The sequence below is a fragment of the Crocodylus siamensis genome, chromosome 1, assembly GCF_052110815.1.
Source record: "Crocodylus siamensis isolate JL-2025a chromosome 1, ASM5211081v1, whole genome shotgun sequence".
Classification (NCBI taxonomy): Eukaryota; Metazoa; Chordata; order Crocodylia; family Crocodylidae; genus Crocodylus; species Crocodylus siamensis.
The window spans coordinates 206,906,705-206,916,698 of NC_143395.1; the positions used below are offsets into that span (position 1 = coordinate 206,906,705).

The 9,994-nt window shown below is 46.8% G+C and overlaps 1 pseudogene; it reads left to right on the top strand.

Moving 5' to 3' along the window:
- Positions 1–357: 357 nt before the first annotated feature.
- Positions 358–1,647, top strand: LOC149873959 (uncharacterized; annotated as a pseudogene).
- The last annotated feature ends 8,347 nt before the right edge of the window (positions 1,648–9,994 follow it).

Genomic DNA, 9,994 nt, shown 5'->3' on the forward strand with positions numbered 1-9,994 from the left:
CTATTCAATGGCAATGTGTGCTACTGGTTTCACAGTAAGATTAACAGCAATAAAAATAAGAAGATACAGATACCCAGAGGAGGTGGAATACCCAGAGGGAAGCAAAGAAGTGGAGGATGACTGGGATCTGTTGAGAAACCTGAGGAGGATCATTATTCTCACGGTGTAACAGTCAGCTTGGGCTGGTGGGAGTGAATCGTGCTGACCACTTGAAATGACCAGCAGTGGGTGAAGATATTCTGAATGAAAAGGGAGACATTCTATCATATCATCTCAATGCTGGCTTCTCACATTGCAAGGCAGGGCACTGACATGTATCAGGCCATCTTGCCAGACAAGAGGGTTGCAACGGCTATCATGAAACTGGCCAGCGCATCCAGACTCCACTACATCACAAACCAGTTTGACATGGCTGCCTGGACAGTCAGGTTGGCAACTCATGAGGTATGCCATCTTGTAAAGGAGATCACTGCAAACAAAATTATCCACCTAGTGAATCTGCAGGAAGTCATAGATGGCTTTAATGAGAAGGGGTTCCACAACTGCATGGGGGCTTTAGACAGCACACACATCCCAGTGCTGTGCCCTGCAGAAGCGGAAGGGCTATCACAAACAGGAAAGGATATGCTTCTGTGATTCTGCAAGCCATGGTGGACCACTGGGGCTGGTTCATGAACATTTATACTCGGTGGGCTGGCAGCACACATGATGAGCATGTGTTCAGAAACTCCCCTTTGCCTGGCCTTGTGCAGAAAGGACACTATGCACTCAGTGTGGAGGAGGAAGTGATCCATGGTGTTACCTCTCAGCTCCATGTTCTTGTTGTCCCATTAGGATTACAAATTGATGATAGCTCAGTGATGTACTCCAGGGATCATAACACTTGGGCCTGGCAGAAAGATAATGCATGGAAAACAGTAAATGTAAAAGGGTGTAGGAGAAAAGAAGGTTTGGGTTACATCTGTGAAGACCAAGCTTTGGAGGAGCATGATGAATGTTTTCTTCCACAACCTAAGAACAAGTCTCACTGTTCCTGAAATGTTATCCAAGAAAGGGAATCCGCTATTGTTTATGTGGGTAAACCATGTGTGCATGAGAACAAGATGTGATATTGTGTTAATTAATGGATATTGGATTCAACCCATGGTGCCTTATATTAATCGTTGTTTCTGTAATGTAACCACCATTGTTACTTGTGATCTTAAGTTTACTGTACCTATATGAACCATACAACATTTGAATGCTTACCCTGAGCTCTACAAAGAGGTGTCCCTCATTTTACTAGGAATGGGTCTCATCACCATTAAGAACCTATTAACTCATCCGTCTTTACAAGCTGAACTGCAAAGACTCAAAACTTTGGGAGAGAATGGCAAACTCAAGCTTCAGCACCACAATCAGGAGATCTCTAAGCTAGCAGCTACAGTTAAAAATGCAGGCCATCATTCCTGGTGGGAGGTTTTGTTTGGGTGGAGTCCCAATGCAACAGGACTTTTAAATGTCATGCTTCACCCCATTGTAATAATTATTAGTTTTCAAATTATACTAGTGATTGGTCTGATGCTACTAGTTTGCTGGGTCCAGAGACTGATGCGACGATTGCAATGGATAGAAGATCAGAACCAGTACCATGGAGCAAAGATGTGATGGGGATACTAGCTCAATGCAAGCACCCCATCAATGGGGGGAATTGTTACCTGTCAGCTCCATGTTCTTGGGGAACCCTGACACAGGACACAGACTGTCTGACTCACAAAGAATCCCCGCCCACACACCTAAACAGAAACTGATTAAGATGCAGTGAGAGACACACCTAAAACCCTCCAGATAAGGGTGACAAAAGTGACACAACTGCCCTAGGTCTCATTTGCATCTGAGATGGGAACAGATGTCCATTCATTTACATGAGAGATGGAGAACAGAAAGCCTGAAGCAGAAACTGCAGTGAATTCTGGGATCAGTGAAGCAGGGGAGCACTGCATGATGGGGAATCTGTGCTCCAAATGCTAATCAACTCACACACCCAGCTCAGCATTTATCAGACCGGTTCTAATCTGGAGTTACAAAGGACTTTCCCCACCCCACACACACACACCTCTGAGCAGAAGTAAATTTAATGGGCATCTCGGGCTGTACATTCCCCGGTCCCACTACAGGAGGCCTATGTAAACTTAATTGGCTACAACTTGGTTGCCAGGTTAGGGAATGCTGAGACAATAGACTGAGTCAGAGGGGGTATGGGCAACATTTGAACAATGGTACAGGGTTCATCACAGCGTCCAGCCTGTTGGAGCTCTGTCCACAAGTGTTGCCATACTTTTCCCAGGATGACTGGCAGAAGTCCTCTCCACAACAGGTTATGAACACTTCAATAATTGCCTTAAGTCTGTTAAAAGACTATAGTAAGATCTGGAAAAGTCATGCTAAGCTGAGGCTTGCTCACAGCAAGTAAAAATCCAAACCCTGATGCTGCAATCTATTGTTTCTGAAGACACCAAGAGATATCCCATCAAGTATATGGGCTATCCATAGGAATGTCAAGCTGGCTCCCAAGTAGGTGTTTCCTGAGTATCAGTCAGTTTCCTGAGATGTTCCAAACAGATAACCCCTTGTCAGTAGAAAAGACAATTTAATTTACACTATTGAGAATGCTTGAAAGAAGCTGAACTGAGGGTATAAAAATCTGTAAAAGAAGCAGCAGTGTGTGTGCTGACACCACTCCCTTTCTTCTGGAGAGGCTGAAGGAAGCAGATCATCTCCCTTCAAGGATCGTGCTGAGAACTTTAACCTGTCAGCTTTGCAACCTGAGTACCTTGGACTGGTGAGATTCCAGCTCTCTCTCTCTCTTTTCTCTCTCTCTAAGCATAGATTTCTGAACCTGAACTGTATTAGTTAAGCTTGAGCTAAGTTTCTCCAAATACTTAGTGAAACCAGGGTAATACTGTGATTGTTTGTGTTTGTTTTTCCTTTGCATGTCTATTACTGCCATTGTACACTTCATATACTTAGCAATAAATAACTTTTATAGTCAAACTGGTGGTAACTGGGTATATTTTTCCTTCGCTACTCCTCCTTTCCCACTTGATCTGCAGCAACGCTTCTTTTACCTAAGCTAAAGATCCCTGTGTAGTCTGTTCATCAAGAGGCTAAAAGATTGGGACATGCTGAGTTTGAAACACATAAGGGGATTGGCTTGTACAGGCTGATTGACCCAGTTTGGCTCAGATGTGCCCTAGTGAACTGAATGCTGGCCCATGAGGGTGTCATCTGGACACCAAGCTGGATTCAGAGGTATTCTGTTTAACTGTATGCCTGTGTCTGACTGTAGTTATTGTTGCTCTGATGAACTGATTTTTGGCATATGAAGGTGTCAGCCTGTCCATGCTGATCAACCTGGCCAGGTCAGGCATGTCACGTTAATCTGTGTGTGTTTGTGTGTATGACTGATTTGGAGACTGGAGGAACCCAGCCCCACTGAAATGAGTCCTGCAAGATAGCTCCATTCAGGGTGAGGGCTTGCAGAAGGGAGAGATTCAGCTCTGTATAGAAACACAAGTAACACAAGCAGCACATTGATAGAATTACCAAGACCCTAGCCCTAATAAATGAGCACACCCCAACGTAGCAGGCAAATCTGGTAACAATGGTGTCACTGTTTTCCTGGTTATATTAGTGAACACTGCCTACCTGCTAAAGCTCTGGCTCATGAAGCCTTATGGAGGAAAGATCACTGACCCACAGAAGTTGGTTTTGAACAACAGTCACAGGATGGCCCTGGAATGTGCATTTTGCCAATTAAATGGACAATGGAGGGTGATTACATGTTGGCTTGAGATGGAGTAAGAAAATATCATGGCCTTTGATGTGGCAGCCTGCATGCTGCACAATATCTGTGAAAGGCATGGAGAGGTTTACAAGGATTTGTGGTAAGAAGAAGTGTGACAGGCAGGGGCCAGACAGAGACATGTATAGGCAGCAGCACAGGGAGCAAGGAGAAATCCTCAAGGAGAGGCTGCTCGGGTGGCCCTTGTGAGTGATTGTCTGGCAGGATATATTGCTGATAACAACACCTAGGAGTGCTTTGTTCTCTTTCTTGGTTATGTTAAAATAAAATTTAAAATAAATTTATATTTAATATTAAATAAGCCTCTACCCCCTACCCCAGCCCCAGAACGATCTGTAGGAAAGGCAAGGGCCCCCAATGGGACACTACATGCCTGTACACCAATGCCAGGAGCCTGGGGAACAAACAGGAGAAACTGGTCCTCCTGCTAAACCAAAAGGATTATGATCTCATAGGGATAATGGAGACCTGGTGAGACTCCACCTATGACTGGACCACAGGTCTAGATGGCTATACCTTATACAGGAGAGATTGTGTTGACAAAAGAGGTGGGGGGGGTAGCTCTCTATGTCAAGGAAAGCTATGCATCCCTGCAAGCAGACACTGGCACCCAGAGGGGACAACTGGAGACTCTCTGGGTCAAAATCCATGGCAAACAAGGCACAGGGGACACAATGGTGGGGGTCTACTACAGACCTAGCCAAGATCAAGAGCTTAACCAGGAATTCACCATGAAACTGGCTGAGGAAGCACACTCCAGTTGTGTGGTTATCATGGGAGATTTCAACTACTCTGACATCTCATGGGAAGAGCACTCAGCCACATCTGAATGGTTGCAAAGCTTCCTTATGTACATGGATGAGCACTATCTTACAAAAGAAGTCTATGGACCAATGAGAGGCAAAGTGCTGCTTGACCTGGTACTGGCAATGGGGGATGACTTAATCAGTGACCTAACGATCGAAGGGAAACTGGGAGACAGCGACCATGAGAGATCACCTTCACCATCCATCATAAAGCTGGAAATTCAGTCAGCAAAGCAGAAATCCTTGACTTCAGGAATGCTGACTTTGACAAGTTCAGGAGGCTTGTTGGTGTGGCCCTAAGGGACCGTGACCCTAAGGGGAGGGGAGTTCAGGAAGAGTGGGTGTTCCTCAAGGGAGCGATCCTGAAAGCACAAGCAATGACTATCCCATCTCAGAAGAAAGGCAGCAAAAGGGCACGGCAGCCCCCTTGGCTCTGCAGGGAACTAGTGGACCTCCTGTGACTAAAAAGAAAGGTTTATAAAGGATGGAAGGCTGGATCTGGTCCAGACCTATAGAGAGTGAACCAGGAAAGCCAAGGCTGCAACTGAATTCCAACTGGCTAAATGTATCAAGTACAATAAAAAGTCCTTTTTTAGACACGTGTGGAGCCGGAGAAAAAGCAAAGGTAACATTGGACCCTTGCTAAAACATATGGGTCAATTGGCAACCGATGCCCAGGAAAAAACCAACCTGCTCAACGGGTATTTTTTATCAGTTTTTCACCAGCCCCTGCTCAATATGGTATGTGATGGCCAGGGTGAGGGAGAGCTGTTACCCTTCATCAATGTTGACCATGTGAAGGAAAACCTTGAGAGGCTGGATGCCTTCAAGTCAGCTGCCCCAGACAGCTTACACCCCAGGGTACTTAAGGAGCTGGCAAGCATCATAGCTCAGCCACTGCCATGGATCTTCAAGAACTCATGGCACTCATGCAAATTACCAGAAGATTGGAAGAAGGTAAAGGTGGTGCCAATCTTCAAGAAAGGGAGGAAAGTAGATCTGGGGAACTACAGGCTCATCAGCCTGACTTCCATCCCCAGGAAGATCTTGGAAAAAATCAAAGACACCATTCTTGACAAACTGGCTGAAGGCAACTTCTTGAGGGATAGCCAGCATGGGTTTGTTGCAGGTTGATCTTGCCTGACCAATCTCATCTCCTTGTATGACCAAGTGACATATCACCTGGACAAGGGAAAAGAGATTAACGTCATATCTCAACTTTAGAAAAGCTTTCGAGCTGGTATCCCATGATTGTCTTATAGAAAAACTGGCTGACTGCAGCCTCAGCTACATCACAGTTCACTGGCTGGGGAACTGACTTCGAGGTTGGACCCAGAGAGTGGTAGTTGACAGAAGTCAATCATTGTGGTGTGCCATGATCAGTGGGGTCTCTCAAGGCTCTGTCCTTGGGCCTATCCTTTTCAACATCTTCATTAATTATGTGGACATTGGTGTCAGGAGCGGACTGGCCAAGTTTGCTGATGACACCAAAATTTGGGGAAATTATCCACACCCAAAGACAGGATGATGATCCAGGATGACCTTGACAGGCTTGGAAAATGGGCAGATGACAACCTGATGGACTTCAGCTCTGAAAAATGCAAGGTACTCCACTTTGGCAAGAAAAACCCGTAGCATGCTTATAGGCTTGGCAGTGCTATGGTTGCTGGCACCCTGGCTGAAAGGGACTTGGGAGTCATGATTGGCCACAAGAAGAATATGAGCCACCAATGTGATGTTGCAGCTGGCAAAGTGAACAAAACTTCTTGGTGAGGCCACAGCTGGAGTATGGTATCCAATTCTGGGCTCCACAATTTTAAAAGGATGTGGAGAAACTTGAGAGAGTCCACAGGAGAGCCAAGTGGTCAGGAAAACATGCCTTATGATGAAAGGTTCAGAGCTATGGGACTCTTCAGCCTGAAAAGTCCAGGCTCAGGGGGAACCTGGTGGCTGCCTATAAGTATATTTATACTTTAAATCTCTGTCTTTATACAGGGGGCATGCAGCGTGGGGCAGAGGGAAGGACAGTCAGCGGAGAGGGGGAGGAAATGTGGACTGGGCCAGGGGTTTACTGCTTTCATGTCAGTGGTATTGAGAAAAGGGGGATTACACACTGTCACCTACATCTGAATCACTCCACCCCTCTGGGTGAGAAAGATAACTATACCTGTTGGTGGGCTAGGCAGGTGGGGGACCAAGGCAAACAGCAACCCATATTTACAAAAAGATTTCATAAACATTTCAAAAACATTCCACAATAGACCTGCAAAAGTCATATGTGCCACTGCACAAACAGACTGACAGTGGATCCTGGGCAGGGAACGGGAGGGTTCCAATGGGAGTCCCCTTTGGAAACTGTACAAAGATAAATGAGCTGAGAATGCTGGCAAATGTAGTCCAAACAAACAAACAAGCAAGCAAACAAACAAACAGACCAGAAGAGCTGGCTGCCACCACCAACATAGACAGCAATTGCCAATCAACCAGGCGGCATCAAACACCCACCCACCCACTACTCTAAACCCTGAACATTTTATGACATCATAGTAGTTATTATGGCAGTTATAGTAAATAAAAGAAAGAGCACATATATTTGTAACATGGTGGGATGGGAAGGGAAAGGAACAGGAGGGGAGGATTCATGGGGCATGTCTTTGGGATTGCGATAGGGTCTTTGGGATCACATACTTATCTAGAGAGACCAGACCAACTGAGCATAGGTGGGTGCAAGTGACAAGGATTTTGGGGTGACCATGCCTGGGCAAAACTTCAAGTGAGAGTCTGGGGGTGAGGACTGGGGAGACGGGTTGGTTTACATGCACCCCCTGCTGCAATATACAAGGAAAGACATTGCAATGGTAAATTGGTATTTGATTCTCCCTACTGAAATCTGTGAGGAATAACACATGAGGCTTGACTTGCTTGAAATTGCTGTTCATACAGACACAAATACGCCACACCAAAAAAAAAAAACTGCGTTAAAATTTTCAGGCACTCTACATTAATGCCCATGTCATCTACACACACCCCTAGAAGCTACACAGCTATGTTTCAAAGGAGCTATATAACTGCCTACCTCTAAGGTCAACCTTGCAAGAATGACTCGAAGAACAATTTTGCAGCAGGTGCTAAACTATGTGTAATAGGGGGCCTCTAACAGATAGGTCTTGAGTTAGCCTGCCCTGCTGTCTAGGGCAGTCTGCCCTGACTCACCTGCCATGACTTGAATGTTATCATGATGTATCAAGCAGGAGGCTGCCTATTCATTGCCCCGATGCCGGGGGGGGGGGAGGGGGGGCACTATCCACAGCTCTGTATCTTCCCTACACCATGGCCCATGCCTCACAGATGGCATCCAGAATATTATTATTACTTCCTGGCTTCAGTCCTGGCCAGACTCAGTCCATTGTTGGTATTTTCCACACTCACACTCCCTCCGTCCTTCTCTCACAGGGGCCTTTTACATTTTGCCAATCACTGGGCCACTCTCTACTACCCTGCTCCTTTGAGTGACCCCACTGGGTCTTCAGGCTTTGCTACTCACTCTCTGGCATGGCACATGTACACCTTCAGTTTTCTCAAGCTCCCTTACTCTACACAGACCCATTCTTGTGCCAAACACTAGGCTAACTCTGTCCCTGGCCCCTCACCAAGTGAAATCCTTCCTATCTCAATCTTGTGGGGGTTGACTTTTGTGCAGTCCTTCAAACCACCCGAGCAACCCTACTCTGCAAACCCTTCTGGTGTAGCCTGTCATGCCTGCTTGTGCATGACCCTACTCTACACCCCCAAACACACAGCCCTTCAGGCATCACCATTCACCCTACTTTGTGTGGGTCTCCAGTACAACACTAACACTATGTTGGGGCCTCTGGGGTCCTACACCCCTGCAGGGCTCAGGTGCCTCTCTCTAGGCATGCCTAGCTCATCTCTGTTCCCTCTCACTAGGTCTACTCTCTCACAGGCTAATGATTACCTACTGAAGAGTAGGGGCTGAGGATAAGGTACCCCTACCCGCCTTTCACCATGGAGGTAAATGGCCTGGCATTTCTTGGGAGTTGTTCCACCATAAATGGCCTTGCCAGGCCACCCTTCCCCAGCAGGGGGCAGTTTCAGGTCATGCCCAGGACAATTAGCCTCCAAACCTTCCCATAGATCCTGCCCTTATCTCCAAGATGTTCCCTGAACAGCTCAGCTAGATGTTGCCTCTTTGGCTACTAGCAGCAGACTGCTGCCCCAGCCTGTATGTGCTGGGTCCTAAAATGGCTGCCCTAATCAAGCACCTGCCAGCTGCCTAGCTCCAGCCCTTAAAGTAGCAGGCACCCAAAGGTGCACTGCCATGCTATGAAAGGATGAAAATGTTTATAAACCTCATTACCTTCAGAGAAGACTTCTTTTCCAGTTTATCTCACACACAACAACAACAGATTCGCAGATGACACTAAGATGTGGGGAGAAATGGGCATGCTAGAAGGGAGGACAGACTGCAATTGGATCTGGACAGGTTACAGGGGTTGGCGGATGAGAATAAGATGGGATTCAATACTGACAAGTGCAAGGTACTGCACCTAGGGAGAAAGAACCAGCAGCATACCTACAGGCTGGGGAATTCCCTTCTCATCATCACAGAGGCAGAAAAGGATCTTGGAGTCATTATAGACTCCAAGACGAACATGGGTCACCAATGTGGGGATGCAGTCAGGAAGGCTAACTACACCTTGTCATGCATCCACAGATGCATCGTAAGCAGGTCCAAGGAGTGATCCTCCTCATCTATATGACATTGGTCAGGTCGTAGTTGAAGTACTGCATCCAGTTCTGGGTGCCACACTTCAGGAGGGATGGTGGACAACATGGAAAGGGTCCAGAGGAGGGCCACTCACATGATTGGGGGCAGCAGGGCAGGCCCTATGAGGAGAGGCTACAAGACCTGAACCTGTTCGGCCTCCACAAGAGAAGGCTGAGAGGGGCTCTGGTGGCCATCTGTAAACAGGCAATGGGAGAGTCCCTGTTCCCCTGAGACTACTGGGAGTAACAATGAATAACGGCCATAAGTTGATGGAGAGTAGATTCAGGCTAGATATCAGGAGGCACTACTTCACAGTCAGGGCACCTAGGATCTGAAACCAACTTCCAAGGGAAGTGGTGCTTGCTCCTACCCCGGGGGTCTTCAAAAGGAGGCTAGAAAGACATCTTGCCAGGGTCATTTGACCCCAGTATTCTTTCCTGCCCATGGCAGGGGGTCACACTCGATGATCTGCTCAGGTCTCTTCTGACTCTACCAACTATGAAACAAAAACAGAAACAAAGAAGATGGAAGAATACTGAGATTAGTGGGTGTGCA